Below are 17,355 nucleotides of genomic sequence, written 5' to 3'. Positions count from 1 at the left end.
TGGTTTGAAGGCCCTCCCCTGCTTCAGAGTTATCAGAAAGTGGGAGGGGGAGCAGAATGTCTGCTGGGCACTCCATTATACCCTATGCTAGAGCATCCAGGAAAACTATCAAGTGGTTCTTTTCAACATTTTATCAATGGTCTGGATGAAGGGGTGGAAAGACTGCTGATAAAATTTGCTGATTATACCAAATTGGGAGGAGTAGCAAACATCCAGGAGGATAGAGTTAAAATTCAATAAGATCTGAATAATCTGGAGAAATGGGTGGTTGTGAACAAGATGCAATTCAACAAGGATAAGTGCAAAGTCTTACATCTGGGCCACAAAAATATGAAACACAAATACTGGATGGGGGGGGGGATGCACTTTTGGGAAGTAGTGTGTGTAAAAGAGATCTTGAGGTACTAGTGGACTTGTGGATTGGGGACCTCCTGAGCAGGAGAACCCCTGCCCAGCCCAGGAGCTTGGCAGCTCTACCTGGAATACTGTGTGCAATCCTGGAGGCCTCACTTCAATAAAGACATAGACAAAATCGAGCAGGTGCAGAAGAGATCAATGAAGCTGATCAAGGGCCTGGAGGAAGAACCCTATGAGGAAAGGCTGAGGGCCTTGGGAATGTTCAGTCTGGAGAAGAGGAGATTGAGGGGGGGGCACGATTTCTCTCTTTAAATATTTGAAAGGCTGTCATTTAGAGGAGGACAAGGAGTTGTTCCATTTGGCAGCTGAGGATAGGATCCAAGGACCCAAAGCAATGAGCTCAAATTCCAAGCAGAAAAGTGCCGGCTGGATATTAGGAGTGAAAAACAAAGTTCAGTTTTCTAGATAGTCACAACAAAAATAGCCATCAAGCAATTAGTCAGACTCTCAAGACCAGAAGCAGTGAGAATGAAAGAGATAAAAGTAACTGGATATAATTTACAAAATAAGTTAAAAAGGCAAATTCAATCCTGGGTTGTATCAAAGGGCTATTACATTTTTATTATTATTATTATTATTAAATTTTATTTATATCCCGCCCTCCCCGCCTAGGCAGGCTCATAGCTCCGCTGCATACTGCCTTGGTCAGGTCACACCTGGCAAGAGATAAGCAGAGGTGGTTTTCTATTGCTTGCCTCTGCATCATGACTAGGGATGGGCATGAACTGGGAAATGCAATTAATTTTGTGGTGTGCCCGGTTTGTGAACTATGAACTATCATGAACTTATGGGGCTAAACAAACCAATTCAGTTTGTGAGGTTCATGATGTGGTAGAACAGCCCACCCCCCAGCATGCTAAAGACACCAAACTTACAAAGGATCTCCAGCTGATTCTCCTCAGGATTGGATTTCTGGGGCTGACATTACAGCCCACCAAAGAAGGTGCAAAAAACAAAGGGTAATAGAAGTTCAGCAGAACAGAATCAAAGTCCCAGAGAATTCCTGCAGTATAAACTGAAAATGAAGGGCATTTTTCCAAGCCCAGAAGAATCAGTGCAATGTGCCAGCAGAACCAGATTCACTGTGGCATTGCAAATTGGAAAGGAATAAGGTCAAGCTGCAGTTGAAACTGAAGGGGGGCATTCTGAAGGGGAAGGACGGTGGCTCAGTGGTAGAGCATCTGCTTGGGAAGCAGAAGGTCCCAGGTTCAATCCCCGGCATCTCCAAAAAAGGGTCCAGGCAAAGAGGTGTGAAAAACCTCAGCTTGAGACCCTGGAGAGCCGCTGCCAGTCTGAGAAGACAATACTAACTTTGATGGACCAAAGGTCTGATTCAGTATAAGGCAGCTTCATATGTTCATATATATGTTCATTCTTGCAAGTCCAGCAGAACCAGAGCAATGTACAAAACGTCCAGCAGTACCAGTGCAACCAAAGAGTGCCCAGCAGAATCCAGTGCCATTGTGGCAATACCAGCTCAATAGGACTGATGTCTAGCATAGAATCACATTCCAAGCAGGGGGGAAAGCTCTGCAAGCTCAGCAGAACCAGTGCAATGTACTAGTTCTAGCAGAACCCTGTGCCAACAGAAGCAAAAGGAGGACTAATGTCAAACCAGAGAATCCCAACAGTTACAATGTGCAGAATGCCTAGAACCCAGTGCCACTGGGGCTGCTCTCAAAGCACAGAATCACAACAAATCCAAGCGAAAGGGAAACTGACCAAAGTGTTTCCAAGGCCAGAGAATTCCACTCCCCTTGCTTTGAAGTTTGGTAAACATTTTGATTGAGCAGAAACAGTCTGTTCGGAAATGAATTGCCACAAACTTCACTTCACAAACTGATCAAAGTTTGTCATGAACTTCACAAACTGATCAAAGTTCATGAGCCACTTTACACCCTCACCTAATCACAACCCTTTGTCTCCCATAGTGGTCTCCCATCCTAGTACTGATCATGGCTAACTTTGCTTAGCTTCCAAGCTCTGACAAACTCCAGCTAAGCTGGGCTAGTTCGTCTGCTATACACAATCAGATAGTCAGAGATTTTTGAAGGCATGCATCTGAATACCAAAGCTGGAAAATTCATTAATTGCACTGTTTAAACAAATTGACCATGCACATTAGGATAGCTATGGGTAGTGTTATTTCCCTTTATGTGTGGTTTGAGCACAAAAACTGTAACAGATGAAAAGGGCTAAGTTATGTCCATATGCTCACCAGCATGGACAGACAGCCCACCCCAATGAAAGGGAATCTGATTAAAACTCCAACTCTCCAACTCTCTCCAAAATATACGTACCAAATTCCCTAGCAATGACAATGAGGACACCCAAGTTAACTAAAAGAGAGATTTACCTTCTACATGGCAAACTATACGACTAGAATGAATTGTTCAAAACCTCTAATGAGTCTGCAGGGCTAATACCATCTCTTTATTATTTATTTATTATTTATTACTTTACATTTATATCCCGCCCTCTCCGCAAGCGGACTCAGGGCGGCTGAGTATTGAATACTCAGGACCCCAATAGGCAGTGTCATTCTGCTTTAAGATTTTGAACCCAATCTGGAAACTAATTTGAGTTGCTCTGCTACATAATTGATTGGGGTGCTTTTGGGTAAGTGAAATTCAATGATGTTTCCTTGAAAAGTCTTTGTTAATGCAGTGTAAGTAAAAAGCACTTAGGGGGCTGAAGCTGACATTGAACAGGAAGAATAGGATTGACTATTGAGTCATACTATCCTCCAGCTGCCAGACTTTGGAAATGTGACAGGGGACAGAAACAGAAGAGCACTCTGGAGAATGAAGAATTTGATGGATCCCCTGCAAGAACTTTGCCACAATCAGAACACGGAGGTAATTCCAGTGCTTGCTTTATTTTATTACATTGGGCCAAGAACATATTTGAAAACACCAGCAATTTAGATAACAAGGAATAATTTAATCGTCTGTACCTAAGCCTTTTCTGGATATGAAAAAAATAGTACCCAGAAGTTATAACAATATACTTGATTTTTCATTATCTTTGAAATCTGTTGTGTGTGTGTGTGTATTTCGAATCACATGAACCCAGCTGAAACACTCTTTGCAATGAATCCTTGCAAATATTCGACTGATCCAAGACCATAAATTGGCTTTGTTATTGAATGACACTCCTAATAGAATCATTGTATCGCTATATAAACCTTGTCATTGGTTCTGGCCTAGAAAGCTCAAATTAATAATGTATAACTGGATGATTTAACACTGGCTCAACTCCAGTGGCTCAGTTGCCATTTATACATTGCAATTCTACTTTAATTTTAAAAAAACCATTTTCATTCTGAGATAATTTCACCTAATTACACTGAAAGTTCTGAAGGTCAAAAATGAAAAAAATGAGGACTTCGGTGCCCAGATCCCACCATGGGAACAGAAGGCACCTTCATTCATGCAATGGTGGTGTTACACTAATTGGTATTCTCCAAATAGTTGGGGGGAATTAGTGTAACTGGAGACAAGCAAGAGGGGGTAACTACGGGATCTCTACCAATGTTTACAGGGATTGTTCCCTAAGAATTCTCAAACCAGGCTAAAATACAACAGGAAGGGTGTTTTATTATAAAAAGAATAAAGAGCAAATAAATTCACATAAATTACATGGGGGAAAACACACACAGTAATTAAGAGGAAAATAAAAAGGAAATAGTGGGGAAAGCTATTTAAGGGAAATATTTACCAGGACCTGCAGGTCAGGGGCTGTGGAAGATAGCAAGAGAAATGGCCTGTGTTTCCCGGAGAGAAGAAGAAGCTCACAGGTGAATGGGTAGGGGTGTGATGTTTGGCACTGAAGGAACACAGAATGCAATGGGAAAAATTACAGGAAAAATTGACCCTGGGGTGGTCTGACTTATGTGTCCCCAACACAATACCATTATTGGCTTTTCAAGGACAAAACAATGTGCTGGAAGAGGCTTGATGACTTTCCCATGAATAGATAAAGACCAGAAGAAACTCATGACTGTTTGCATGAGTGTGACTAAGGGTGTGTGATGAACTGAAAGCAATGTTCGACTCTTGAATATGGGATGGGAGAGGCTATCAGACTAAATGAAAAGCTCATTAATTAAAGTGAGTGAGTAAGGGAAAGCAAGACCAGGTACAGGGAGGGGGTCTCTGGAAACCCATTATCAAGATTTTTTTTTTCTTTTTAGGGTGGGGAGAGATCAATTAGCAAGTCAGCAACCCTGAGTCACTTCCCAGGTTTATCTCTGGCCAGTATCATAAGAACACAAGAGAAGCCATGTTGGATCAGGCCAGTGGCCCATCCAGTCCAACACTCTGTGTCACACAGTGGATAAAAAAAACTTCAAGTGCCATCAGGAGGTTCACAAGTGGGGCTAGAAGCACTTTGCCCCCCACCCAAGCACCAAGAATACAGAGTGTCAGACCCCAGAGTCAAGGAACACGCAGGTGATTAACTCAGACGTTTATTCCAAGCATTATAAGGTAATACAACGGTTTGCTGAAACTAACGTCACAGCTCAGAGGAACTTCATATATACCCTCGCTGGACTGTTATCAATTCAAGCAAAGCACGGCATAAAGCAGCAGGCACTTTTGGCAGGCAATCCTAAACCCCCTGCCTCTACTACTGCATTCCAGGTGCACTTTCTAATTCTTCCTCTGTTCTCCTCCAGCCCATGACCTTGGTTGCCACGTTAACAAGCTGCTAAGATAACTACAAAGGGATGCGCCAAGCGAGCAAAGCAAAGCAACAGGCTAACTATCTCAAAGCAGGAATGCAGGTTGTCTCACTCAACAGTTACAGATTTGTTCATGGTCAGTTTCAGAGAACAATTACAGAGTGTTTCATGGCAAGAGGATGCAGTTGGAGGTAGACTCTTGACACAGAGCATCACTGCCCCTGACAGTTCCAACAATATGCTGTGGCTAATAGCCACTGATGGACCTCTGCTCCATATTTTTATCCAATCCCATCTTGAAGCTGGCTATGCATGTAGCCGCCACCACCTCCTGTGGCAGTGAATTCCACAAGTTAATCACCCTTTGGGTGAAGAAATACTTCTTTTTATCCATTCTAACCCGACTGCTCAGCAATTTCATTGAATGCCCTGTATTGTGAGAAAGGGAGAAAAGTATTTTTTTCTCTACTTTCTCCATCCCATGCATAATCTTGTAAACCTCTATCATGTCACCCCGCAGTCAACGTTTCTCCAAGTTAAAGAGCCCTAAGCGTCTTAACCTTTCTTCATAGGGAAAGTGTTCCAAACCTTTAATCATTCTAGTTGCCCTTTTCTGCACTTTTTCCAATGCTATAATATTCTTTTTGAGGGGCAGTGACCAGAATTGTACACAGTATTCCAAATGAGACCACATCATCGATTTATACAGGGGCATTATGATACTGGCTGATTTGTTTTCAATTCTCTTCCTAATAGTTCCCAGCATGGCATTGGCCTTTTTTATTGCAATTGCACACTGTCTTGACATTTTCAGTGTATTATCTACCACAACCCCAAGATCTCTCTCTTGGTCAGTCTCTGCCAGTTCATACCCCCATCAACTTATATTTGTAGCTGGGATTCTTGGCCCCAATGTGCATTACTTTGCACTTGGCCACACTGAACCTAATCTGCCACGCTGACACCCACTCACCCAGCCTCAACAGTTCCCTTTGGAGTGCCTCACAATTCTCTATGGTTCTCACCACCCTGAACAATTTAGTGTCATCTGCAAACTTGGCCACTTCACTGCTTACTCCCAACTCCAGATAAGATAAGACCTGTAGAGGCCTGGGATATTAGGGGGGACTGTAGGTACTAAAATAATAATAATAATAAATTTTATTTATACCCCGCCCTCCCCACCGGGGCAGGCTCAGGGCGGCTTACAGGACATGGCATAAGCCATGTTATAACAATAAAAACAGGCTAATACAATTAAATACAATTCACAATTAACATTAAATAATCTAAAAACAGTCTAAAACAATATAATTTAGTGGTGCTACTATCTCAGTTGTGTTAAAGATGGCATGATGCTTATGCCAGGTTCCATCTTAGAAGGCTAGTTGGAAGAGGGCGGTTTTGCACGCCCTACGGAATTGATTAAAATCCCTTAGGGCCCACACCTCTTCCGGCAGCTGGTTCCACCATTGGGGAGCCTTTATAGAGAAGGCCTGCTCTCTAGTTGTTTTTAATTTGGCCTCCTTTGGCCCAGGTACTTCCAGAAGATTTTGTGAGCTAGATCATAGTGCTCACTGGGGAACATATGGTAGGCAGGTCCTCGGCCATATAGGGCTTTAAAGGTAATAACCAGCACCTTGTAACGAACTCGGTATACAATTGGCTGCCAGTGCAGTTCCCACAGCTTAGGCCGCACATGTTCCCATCGAGGTAGGCCCATTAGCAGTCTGGCCGCTGCATTCTGCATTAGCTGCAGTTTCCGAGTTCGGCACAGGGGCAGCCCCATGTAGAGGGCATTACAGTGGTCTAACTTCGAGGTGACCGTTGCATGGATCACTGTTGCCAGGTCACCGTGTTCCAGGAAGGGGGCCAACTGCCTCGCCCGCCTAAGATGAAAAAAGGCGGATTTGGCAGTGGCTGCTATCTGAGCCTCCATTGTCAAGGAAGACTCCAGTAGCACTCCCAAGCTCCTGACCCTGCGTACTGGTACCAATGGCGCACCGTCAAAAGCTGGAAGGGAGATTCCCTCCTTCTGGACCGCCGCAACCTAGGCAAAGGACCTCTGTCTTCGTTGGATTCAATTTCAGCCCACTCGACTTAATCCAATCTGCCACAGCTTGCAACGCCTGGTCCAAATTTGCAGGGACATCGCCAGTTCGGCCGCCCATCAATAGATAGAGCTGGGTGTCATCCGCATAAAACAAAGCAAGTCAATTCTGTTAGATAAACATTCTCTGCCAGATGGCTACAGGGATGTGAGAAAAAGGGGGGTTGGAAATGACTGGTACCCAGAGCCATTACTTGACAATACTTCACCCATTATATCTTTTGGAAACCATAGTGCTTGACATACTGCCCCCCCTTAGGCCCTCCCCTGGGGTTTTTTGGGGAACTTAGCATAAAATTGTTTGATCAGGGCTGGGGCCTCTGCATTGTAGTGAGAAACCCATTCATCATGTGATTTTGGGAAATGTTTCCAGCAGATTAGAAAATGCAACACCCCCCCCCCCTCCCATTTTATCGAGGATCTCCTCCACCTTGTGATGGTTCTGGTTCCCTATTGGGATTAGGTCCGGGGTTGGTTGTTGGGCGTGCCAACGCGTTGACCCAGGGTCTTTCTTGAGTAAACTGCAATGGAAAATAGGATGAACCTTACTAAACATTTTTGGTAATTCCAGCTCCACCGTCACTTTGTTTATAATTCTTTTGATCCGGAAGGGACCAATAAACTTATATGCCAGTTTCTTTGAAGTTTGAGTGATTGGTAAGGTTTTTGTTGACAGAAATACAGTATCCCCCACTTTAAAGTCTCAAGTGTGAGAGTGGGATTTGTCATAATGTCTTTTGTACGTTTCTTTAGCTGCCTCCAGGTTTTCCTGTATACTTCCCCAAACTTTCTCCAAGTTATCAAAGATTTCAGGTTTTCACGGCTGGTAACATCATTAGGGTTTGTAGAATCTTTCAGGATCAAGTGCCGTGTTCTACTGGAGAAAGTTTTCCTTCCAGACGTTTCGTTCTCAGTTGCGGAGAACATCCTCAGTGGCGTTGCAGCCGGAGCAGGCGCTCAGACCTTCTTGGCTGCTGTGCATTGAGTGGGGCCAGGGCTGCTGGAGAGCTGCTATTTCTAGGCTGGAGGGGGTGTGATGAAAGGGCAATTGGTTTGTGGATGTGCCCATTGTTTGGTGGGGCTTCCTGGAAGGGTAGTGATAAGGAAACTGGCTGTTGAATGTGACCATTGTTCCGTGTTAATTGCTGGGAGGGTTGGAGGGTTGCTGGGAGGGTTTCTCCAAGTTGCCCCACCATGTTCAAATGAAGAGGGGCTGTCCAGTACCTTCCCTCCCAGTAAGGATGGGAAGGGTTTCTCTTCATAGCCATTTACCACCAAGAAAGGAGTGGTTTTAGTGGAGCTGTGCACCCTATTATTGTACCCATACTCCGCGAAGGGGAGTAGTTCTATCCAATTTGATTGTTGGTGGTTAATGAAGCATCTTAAGTACTGTTCTAGTACTGCATTGGTGCATTCTGTCTGTTTGTCAGTCTGTGAGTGGTATGAGGAACTTAGTCCTCGCTAGCTTGCAAAACTCCCGCCAGAAGTTGGCAACGAACTGAACGCCCCTGTCGCTAATGACCTTCTCTGGGAATGAGTGTAGTTGTACCACGTGTTGAAAGAATAGGTGCGCTAGCTTTTTAGCTGTTGGGAGTTTGGAACAAGGGATGAAATGCGCTTGTTTCGAGAAGGTGTCCACTACTGCAAGGATTACGGTTTTCCTTTGTGATGGTGGTAGTTCTATGATGAAGTCTAGTGACACATTCGACCACAGCCTTGCGAGGGATTCTAAAGGTTGGAGCAGTCTGGGTGGTTCCCCCCCCCCCTCTTTTGGCCATTAGGCAGTCCAGACAAGAGGCTACATATTCCGAAATGTCCTGTTTCATGAATAGCCATCAGAACTGTCTATTAATGAGGTGCAAAGTTTTTACATAGCCAAAGTGGCCTGCTGTTTTACTATCGTGGCAAGCCTGTAAAACCTCTTGGCGCAGGATCTCTGGGACATACAGTTTGCCGTCTTTGTACCAGAGCCCCCCTTCCCCTTGTTTGACTCCCTGGGGCTTAGACTCCCCTTCTTTTTCTACTTCCAATTTAAGTTTGATTCCCCATTGATTCTCAGTCTCTTTCCGGAGCTTTTGCGATCGAGTGGTGACCACCCCACCTAAGTGGGAAGTGGAGATTAGAGAGTCAATGACTGCTTCCTATTGACTATTATGCTGAGGTAGGCGGGATAGTGCATCCACCAGAAAGTTTTTCATTCCTGGGATGTGTTTTAGTGTGAAGTCAAATTTGAAGAAGAAGCCTGCCCATCAGATCTGCTTTTCAGTTAGTTTCCTTCGACCTGTCAGGGCTTCTAAATTTTTGTGATCTGTTCAAATTTTGAAGGGGACCCTCGCCCTCTCTAACCATGATCTCCACGTTTCTAAGGCAAATTTTACTGCAAAGGTTTCTTTGTCCCATATCAACCAGTTCTGTTGGTCAGGGGAGAATTTTCTAGATATGTACGCGCAAGGTCTCAGGGCCGCTTCATCATCTAATTGTAGGAGAATTCCCCCCACAGCGACATCACTGGCGTCACATTGCACCCGAAACCCTTTTGTTCATTGGGGTGAATTAATATCAGTTCGATGGTAAACAGTCTTTTCAAGCGATTTAAAGTGTCTTGGCATTTGCTCATTTGCTCCGGGACGTTTTGCCTCTGGTAAACAGTCTTTTCAAGTGATTAAAAGCGTCTTGGCATTTGCTCATTTGCTCCGGGATGTTTTGCCTCTGGACCTCTTCCCTTTGTTTTCAGGAGGTCAGTTAGCGGTAGCATGATATTGGCGAACCCCTGAATAAATCCCCTATAAAAGTTCGCAAATCTGATGAAGGATTGGAGCTGTTTACAAATTTTGGAGGGCTACCAATCCAGCACTGCCTGTATTTTTGCTGGGTCCATCGCTAACCCTTTCCCCAAGACTCTGTATCCCAGATAGTCGAGTTCCATTTGATGGAACTCACACTTTGACAGTTTGGCAAATAGTTTATGCTCATATAGTGTTTCTAGAACCTCCCTCCCTAGTTTGACGGGAGAGGCGAGATCCTCAGAATAAATTATATTGTTATCCAGGTACACTACTGCCCCTTGGTACAAAAATTTCCTCAGAACTTCGTTGATGAAGTTCATAAACACTCTTGGGGCTCCTTGAAATCCAAAAGGCATCACCAAGTATTCAAATTGGCCCATAGGAGTATTGAATGCCATTTTCCACTCATCCCCTTCCTTTATGTGGCCCCTAAAGTAGGCATCCCTCAAATCCAGTTTAGTAAATATTTTTCCCTTTGCCACGGTGTTCAAAAGGTCTTTTATGAGGGTTATGGGATACGCATTTGAGGAGGAGATGGCGTTAATCCCGCGGAAGTCCATGCAGAGCTGGAGCCCCCCGTCTTTTTTCTTACAAAATAATACGGGGGCAGCATGGGAGGCCATAGCCGGGTGAATAAAACCCCATTCTAGATCCAAAAATTTCCTAAGCTCTGCTTTCTCTGCCCAGCTCATGGAGTAAATTTTGGCAGTTCTTGGTCTGGGATCAGTTCTATCGCACAATCAGTGTCTCAGTGAGGGGGAAGTTCATTCGCCTCCTCCTTGCTGAACACTGCTTTTAGGTCTCAGTATTCCTTGGGAATCAATCTCACCTCCTCTATGGTGAGACATAGTTTTTCATTAATCAGTGGGGGTTCGGGTCCCCACACCTCTCACCACGTGTGGTCATCACACATGGGATCTTTAAAATCAATGATTTGATCACCCCACCTAATGTCATGTTCGTGCTTGGCTAACTAACCCACTCCTAACACTATCAAAAGAGGAGAAGGGGGTGATTACAAAAATCTCAGTGTACCAGTGGTCTACTATTCCCACCGGCACCCCTTGCATCTGGTGAGTGCACGGCTCCCCTTTCATGATAGTCCCATCCATCTGTTCAAATTGAATGGGGTGTTGCAAGGGGCTACTCTGAATGCCTAGAGCCTCCACGAGCTTCAAGGTGATAATGTCTCTCATGCACCCGGAATCTAGTAACGCTCAGGCGTGTATGAATCTTTTCAGTCCGGGATTCATTACAGTCAGTGGTATAAAGAATAAAGTTCCTGTTATTCTCACCCGTAGTGGCGCCATTAGCTCCAGGACCTGCAGCTCAGCACTGCTCAGTGCAGGTCACTCCCGTTTCCTGCCAGCTCTTCTTCCCAGGATTCCTCGCCCGACTTGGTGATGATGATGATTGCCTCTTCACCAGGGCTTTGGATGGCGATGTTCCCTTTGACCGGATCCCGCAGGCACCCCTCTGGCTTCTTTGTTTTGGGAGCGCTGGGTTTCGGAGTGAGGGAGGGCCTCAAGGTCTTTCCAGGAAGGTCATGGCTAGGTGGTTTGGATCTCCGCATCAAAAGCATTTCCTGGGGCCAGGGTTTTGGCGTCCCCCTGCTGCCGTAACAGGCTTTCTTGCTTCTGATTTAGCCCCAGACCGAGGCTCACGTCCCCCCTTTCCTCTCTTTTGCTGCTGTCGTTGGACAGCCACTCTCTTCATTATGGTTTCGGCCTCTCCCAACCTGCCTCCTGGCGTCTTTAGTCTTCTCAAAATGTCAAGCACAGGGAGTTCAAGAATAGAGTCCTTTGTTTTGAATCAAAGTTACTTCTTTATTAAAACTCCATGTTGCAGATAAGACTAAAGAAATACAGGATACAGCAAGCTATATAGATACAAACAGACACATCTGGAATTCTGAGTTCAAAGGGCAAACCAGTAATTTTCCTATACCTAGCAATAGCCTTCTAATGCCAACCCATGACCAAGATAAGACCTGTAGAGGCCTGGAATATTAGGGGGGACTGTGGGTACTAAAACAAAACAAGTCAATTCTGTTAGATAAACTTCCTCTGCCAGATGGCTACAGGGACATGAGAAAAAGGGGGGTTGGAATGACTGGTACCCAGAGCCATTTCTTGACAATACTTCAGCCATTATATCTTTCTGAAACCATAGTATTTGACACTGTGCTTGTAAAGAGAAAGTTAGGAAAGCTAAAGCTCAGTATGAGCTTAGGCTAGTGAGATATGCTAAAAACAACCAAAAAAATGAGTTCTTTTCTTATGCTCAAGGTAAGAAAAAGAAGGAGGACATGGTAGGCCCCTTGTAGAGACAGGAAAGTGAAATTGTAACAGGTGATGAAGACAAGGTAAACTGCCCAATTCTTACTTGCTGCCTAGAATCAGCACAGGGGTAGTACATAAACACTTACATTCTTTAAATGAAAAAAAGTCCTCAGGACCAGATGAACTGCATCCAAGGGTACTAAAAGAACTCACAGATGTAATTTCTGAGCCTCTGGCTAGAATTCTTGGAGAACAGGTGAGAACATTCTTCCTAATGTTTAGTCAAAAACTCTTCTGATTTAATTTCAAACCGTAGGTTCTGGTCTGACCTTCTGGAGCCATAGAAAACAACTCTGCACCATCCTCTATATGACAGCCCTTTAAGTACTTGAAGATGGTAATCATATCACCTCTCAGTCATCCCCTCTCCAGGCTAAATGTACCCAGCTCCTTCAGCCTTTCCTCGTGGGACTTGGCCTCCAGACCCCTCACCATCTTTGTTGCCCTCCTCTGGATACCTTCCAGCTGGTCTATGTCCTTCTTAAATTGTGGTGTCCCAAACTGACCACAATAACCAGAGCAGAGTAAAGTGATACCATCACTTTGTGTAGTCTGGACACTAGACTTCTGTTGATACAGCCTTTTGATTTCAATGGAGTGAAACTTATTTCACTTGCTAGTGTTTGTATGGCCAGTTGAAGCTATTAATTGCTGGAGTTGTATCCTTGCAAATAAAGGCTTGATGCTTTGAACCAGTTTGTCTCTGCTGAATGGATATGACAACTGGTGCCTATCCTGGGAGTGTCAGGCAATGCTTCATTGAAGTCTCTTTGCTTTATGAATGTATTTAATCCATGCTTACTAACATCATCGTTAAATAAAATGCTATGCCACTAACCTATGTGCCCTGCAAGAAAGGAAGGAGGGGTGGGAATGGAGGCTGCCAAAACTCCAGAGGCCAGTAGGGCCTTTGAAGTGCAAAACGCTCAGCTAGCTGCTCTGGCGCCTCCCGAGCAAAGCAAGGACATCAACAGGGGGGAGAATGTAACCATCACTGGTGGGAGATAAGCTGGCGTGTGAAAGTGTTACTTGCAGGAGCAACTGTAATTTTATTATGAGAAGTAGTTTAAAGCACAAAGCCTTTGAAGTGTATACATAAATGCCAATGGTTCAAGCTATCTGTTATCAGTTTCAATGAATCCATGTAGAGAGTAACATTGTTGTAATCAATAAATGAAACTTAGTTTTTAACAAAGACAAGTCTGATCATTTTGAAACTTCAGTGAACCCTTTGCTGACATTTTGAAACTGATCCCCAAGAGGGCTTATCGGTGCGAGTTACTTTGTAGCGGATGGCTGCAAGAGCACCCGACGACCAAGAGCCTTCAGAACCTTTCGAGCTACCGGGGACTCCGGCGTGGCATATACTTGAGCCCCGGAAAATCCACCGGGTGAGACAAGAACTGTTCATCACCCCGAAGGCGTGGTACCCCTGCACCTCAACTACCCTGATGGATGAGGCAGCGCTCTGGCACGTGAACATCCTCAGGAACCCAGGGGAGCCAGAGAACCCGGGCAACCCTGAGGACCGAGGAGAGTCCCCCCTGGGGGACGAGGATGAGCAAGGGGCCCCGAAATCGGACAATGGATTATCGGAGTCCGAGTCGGAGGAGGGAGCCCGATCGAAACACTCCCCCCCCCGAAGCGGGACCAGGTGGAAGACCTGAGACGGGAAATGGCGGCTATGAATCGGGACCTGCGGAGCGAGATGAAGGTGGACCTATCGCTGATGTTGCAAGAAATGCAAAAGCAGATCGACCGGGCTCTGACCCGCGCACCCGGAGGGCTACCGTGGGTACAGCCATTAGTCCCCGCACCACCGGCGGGCCCAGCCGCGCCTGCCACCCCAGCGGGCGCCACTGCTCTGGCCGGCCTTGCCGCACCAGGGTGCGAGGTAAAACTAAACACCACCTTCTATGGGAGCTAAACACCACCTTCGATGGGAGCCCGGACAAGGTGGAGTACTTCATCATCCAAGCCAACAGTTACATGCACTACTGGGGGAATTTCTTCCCCGACGAGCACAGCCGAGTGGCCTACCTGGGGTCAAAAATGTTGGGGGAGGCCCAGCTGTGGTACGTGAGCCTGTACGAAACCCGAGGCCCCGAAGTGGCAACAGTGGTGGGGTTCCTTCAAGCCCTGCTATCCCAATTCGAAGACCCGCTGCAAGAGACCTGGGCCATCGCCACCCTGCAGAACCTTCGGCAGGGAAGCAAGTCGATCCAAGAATACACCACCAAATTCCGGGCCCACAGCCGGAAAATACGGGGGTGGAGCGAGGCGATGAAGATCCTAGCGTACCGGAAAGGGCTAAATGCCGGCTTGTTGGATCGGGCCCTGGGGCAAGCATGGCCGGCGACCCTGGTGGGGGAGGTCGAGACCAACATGAAGACGGTGGCCCTCCAGCACCAGCAGCACCAAGGGAGAAAGGCAAGCCATGAGCCGAAGGCTGCCCCGAAGACCGACGTAAGAAAGACTTTGGGAGGGGGGGCTACCAGATCCTTTCCCCCCACCCGCAAGTGCTACCAATGTGGCGATCCGAATCACCTGGCCGCAAGCTGCCCGGGAAGAACTCGGGCCGCCACACCTACTCCGAAAGGGCCGCAGATGGGGGCGAAGAAGCCAGCCAAACAGAAGGAGTCGGGCCGGAGCAGCACCGCCCTATCGATGGTGCTTGACAAGGATTCTATAATGCTGGAAGAACTGAGGGAGGACCCGTGAGAAACCGAGCCAGCGGGAAACGGGGCCGACCTGCACTAAAGGGTGCCCAGCGGCAGGTCGCGGAGAAAGCGGCACCACTACGGATGAGAATATCTGGGGAATTGATGTTTGTTCCATTGACTTTGCTAAACATGGGATTGAAGAGATTTGTGCACGCGAGGGCCCTTATAGACTCGGGGTGTACACGGGAGATCATAACCCCTAGACTAGTAGAGATGTTGGAACTTAACAAAGAACTATTGCCCCGGCCCCTCGAGTTTGAACAAATGGACAGGACCCGAATGAAGGGGGAACTGTGCACAGAGCAAACGCAGGAAGTCCCCATGGGCGTAGAGGACCACTGGGACTTGGAAGTGTTCGTGGTCGCCCCCTCCTGCTCGTTCGCCATTGTCCTGGGGGTGGGGTGGTTGGCCAGGAACCAGCCAGACATACAGTGGGGGGAGCACACAATTGACTTCCTTGACAGGAGGTGCACCTTCCACCTCTGGCGAGAACTATGGGATCTGCGACCACCCCCCAGGAATGAGAAGCTGTATGTCACTATAGAGGAGATTAAGACCATCCCCCGGGAATATCGGGATTTGAAGGGAGCGTTCAGCGAGACCGAAGCCAATGAGCTACCCCCTCATCGGAGCACTGACTGCGCCATAGAACTCATTCCGGGCCAGTCCTTACCTAAAGCAAAACTCTACTCAATGGGGTGGGCAGAGAAGGCGGAACTGTGAAAGTTCCTAGACAAGAACTTGCGCCGGGGCTGCATTCGCCCGGCCACGGCCCCGCATGCCGCTCCGGTCCTATTCCGCAAGAAGAAGGACGGGAGTCTGAGACTTTGCACTGACTTTCGCGGGATTAACGGGATCTCCATGTCAAATGCCTACCCCATTCCCCTAATCAAGGATTTGTTGAGCGGAGTCTCAGAGGGGTCAATATTTACAAAGCTTGACCTACAGGATGCCTACTTTCGGGTTAGGATCAAGGAGGGAGACGAATGGAAAACGGTGTTCAACACGCCGATGGGGCAGTTCAAGTACCTGGTAATAGCGTTTGGGCTCCAGGGGGCCTTGGGAGTTTTCATGAACTTTATCAACTATGTGCTTAGAAAATACCTGTATCGGGGGGGTGTACCTGGATGACATCATTATTTATTTGAAGGACCTACCCTCCCACATAAAACTAGTGAGGGAGGTCCTGACCACACTGTACCAAAACAAACTATACGCCAAACTCTCCAAGTACGAGTTCCACAAGGAGGAACTGGATTACTTAGGCTTCCGGGTGTCAGGCAAGGGGCTGGCCATGGACCCGGCCAAAATACAAGCAGTATTGGACTGGGAACCCCCGAGAACACGTAGACAACTCCAATCTTTTCTCGGGTTCGCCAATTTTTACAGGTCGTTCATACAGGGGTTCGCAAAGGTGGCCCTGCCCTTGACAGACCTCCTGCAGACAAAGGGGAAGGGACCTGAGGCGAAAAAAACGGGGGCTAGGCTAAACTGGACTAAGCAGTGCCAGGAGGCGTTCGACACCCTGAAGCAGCTGTTTACCAGTGAACCGGTGCTAGTGCACCCCAATGAGCTCAAACCCTTCGTGGTGGCGGTGGGGGCAATATTAATGCAGAAAGACGAGGAGGGTCCAAGACCGTGCGCCTATATTTCCCGCAAATTCTCAAGCAAACAAAGAAACTGGTCCGTGTGGGACAAGGAAACCTACGTAGTGACTTTTGCCCTGAAAACATGGCGGTTGTGGTTGGAGGGGGCAAGGGTGCCATTCGAATTCTGGACTGACCATAAAAACTTAGAGGCGCTCACCGGGCGCCGTAAATTGACCGGGAAGCAGAACTGGTGGGCAGGATTCTTTGCTAAATTCGACTTCACTTTACACCACATCCCCGGCTCCAAGAACTTCTTGGCGGACGCGCTCTCTTGGCTGCCGCAGCACGAGAGTGAACGGGAAGAAGTCATAGATTCCCTAATACCCCCCGAGGCCATGGCTGGAATAGCCCAAACCAGATCAAAAACGGCAGCCCAGAAAACCGATCCCTGGGGAGGGAATAGACTGATAGTAGAAGCAGAGGCAGAGGGGAAGGACCGGCCAGACGGTTTGAAAAAAGGAGAGGGAGGGTTTTGGTACCACGAGGGGAAACTGTACGTTCTGAAGTCCCTGAGGGTAGAGGTGCTGCAACATTGCCACACCAACAAACTAGCCGGACATTTCGGGTACGTGAAAACCCTCCATCTCATGCACCGGCAGTTCTGGTGGCCACAAATGAAAAAGGACATTTCGAAGTTTGTG

General features: G+C 46.9%; 2 protein-coding genes across 2 annotated transcripts in view; both read right to left on the bottom strand.

The window, feature by feature from the left end:
* NPM1 (nucleophosmin 1) overlaps positions 1-17,355 on the bottom strand; it is a 454,395-nt gene that overhangs the window by 252,738 nt on the left and 184,302 nt on the right. The gene's annotated exons all lie outside the window — the stretch shown is intronic.
* FGF18 (fibroblast growth factor 18) overlaps positions 1-17,355 on the bottom strand; it is a 317,528-nt gene that overhangs the window by 204,992 nt on the left and 95,181 nt on the right. The gene's annotated exons all lie outside the window — the stretch shown is intronic.

Source organism: Heteronotia binoei, chromosome 1 (genome assembly GCF_032191835.1).
Source record: "Heteronotia binoei isolate CCM8104 ecotype False Entrance Well chromosome 1, APGP_CSIRO_Hbin_v1, whole genome shotgun sequence".
NCBI lineage: Eukaryota > Metazoa > Chordata > Lepidosauria > Squamata > Gekkonidae > Heteronotia > Heteronotia binoei.
This window is presented reverse-complemented; position numbering and strand designations above follow the sequence as displayed.